Raw genomic sequence first — 2266 nt, forward strand, 5'->3', positions numbered from 1 at the left:
TTCATCTATTTCTGATGAAAAAGCCAGAACTTAACAAAAAGTTTGATCTACAAATATAGAACTCAAGAGAAATCTAAAAAGGTAAAGATTAATCTTGGGAACTATATTTTGACTATATAGATGTATAAAGAATACATGTATACCTTGTTCTAGAAATTGATGTGGAAAGGACATTATACCAGAAAAAGGGTAAAGTGGGGTAGTACATCTCATGAAGAGGCATAGGAAACCTATTATATCTGAGAGAAAGAATGGAGGGGGATGAATATAGTGGGTATCTTACTGCCTTCAGAATTGGCTTTAAGTGAAAAATCTTAAGACATATTCAATCTATGGTGAAACTTCTCCCACCTCATTGAAAAGTGAGAAGGGAAAAGTGAAAAGGGAAGGAATAAGCTAAGAGGAAGGGAATGCGGGAACTGGGAGGGAAAGGGGTAAGATAGGGGAGGAAACTCTAGGCGGGGGAGGATACTAAAAAGGGAAGGCTGTGAGAAGCAAGTGGTGCTCACAAGCTAAATACTGGGAAGGGGGGAAAGGGGAAAGAAGGGAGAAAAGCATAAACCGGAGTTAACAAGAGGCAAGTAATACAGAATTGGTCATTCTAACCATAAATGTGAACGGGGTAAACTCCCCCATAAAGAGGAAGTGGTAGCAGAATGGATTAAAAGCCAGAATCCTACAATATGTTGTTACAGAAACACACCTGAAGCGGGGTGATACATGCAGGTTAAAGGTAAAAGGTTGGAGCAAAATCTACTATGCTTCAGGTGAAGTCAAAAAAGCAGGGTAGCCATCCTGATCTCAGATCAAGCTAAAGCAAAAATTGATCTAATAAAAGAGATAAGGAAGGGCACTATATCTTGCTAAAGGTAGCATGGATAATGAAGCACTATCTATATTAAACATATATGCACCAAGTGGGGTACCATCTAAATTCTTAAAAGAGAAACTAAGAGAGCTGCAAGAAGAAATAGACAGTAAAACTATAATAGTGGGAGATCTCAACCTTGCACTCTCAGAATTAGATAAATCAAACCACAAAATAAATAAGAAAGAAGTCAAAGAGGTAAATAGAATACTAGAAAAGTTAGATATGATAGATCTCTGGAGAAAATGTAATGGAGACAGAAAGGAATACACTTTCTTTTCAGCAGTCATGGAACCTATACAAAAATTGACCATATATTAGGACATAAAAACCTCAAACTCAAATGCAGTAAGGTAGAAATAGTAAATGCATCCTTTTCAGACCACGATGCAATGAAAATTACATTCAACAAAAAACCAGGGGGAAGTAGACCAAAAAATAATTGGAAACTAAATAATCTCATACTAAAGAATGATTGGGTGAAACAGCAAATCATAGACATAAAACGATAATAATGAGACATCATACCAAAATGTATGGGATGCAGCCAAAGCGGTAATAAGGGAAAATTTCATATCCCTAGAGGCCTATTTGTATAAAATAGAGAAAGAGAAGGTCAATGAATTGGATTTGCAACTAAAAATGCTAGAAAAGGAACAAATTAAAAACCCCCAGTCAAACACTAAACTTGAAATTCTAAAAATAAAAGGTGAGATCAATAAAATTGAAAGTAAAAAAACTATTGCATTGATTAATAAAACCAAGAGTTGGTTCTATGAAAAAAACCAACAAAATTGACAAACCCTTAGTAAATCTGATTTAAAAAAAGGAAAGAGGAAAATCAAATTGTTAGTCTTAAAAATAAAAAGGGAGAACTCACCACTAACGAAGAGGAAATTAGAGCAATAATTAGGAGTTACTTTGCCCAACTTTATGCCAATAAATTCGACAACTTAAATGAAATAGAAGAATACCTCCAAAAATATAGCTTGCCCAAACTAACAGAGGAAGAAGTAAATATCCTAAACAGTCCCATCTCAGAAAAAGAAATAGAACAAACTATCAATCAACTCCCTAAAAAAAATCCCCAGGACCAGATGGATTTACATGTGAATTCTACCAAACATTTAAAGAACATTTAACTCCAATGTTATATAAACTAAATTTGAAAAAATAGGGATTGAAGGAGTCCTAACAACTCCTTTTATGACACAGACATGGTACTGATACCTAAACCAGGTAGGCTGAAAACAGAGAAAGAAAATTATAGACCAATCTCCCTAATGAATATTGATGCTAAAATCTTAAATAAAATATTAGCAAAAAGATTACAGAAAATCGTCACCAGGATAATACACTATGACCAAGTAGGATTTATACCAGGAATGCAGGGCTGGT

The sequence above is a fragment of the Antechinus flavipes genome, chromosome X (genome assembly GCF_016432865.1).
Source record: "Antechinus flavipes isolate AdamAnt ecotype Samford, QLD, Australia chromosome X, AdamAnt_v2, whole genome shotgun sequence".
Lineage (NCBI taxonomy): Eukaryota > Metazoa > Chordata > Mammalia > Dasyuromorphia > Dasyuridae > Antechinus > Antechinus flavipes.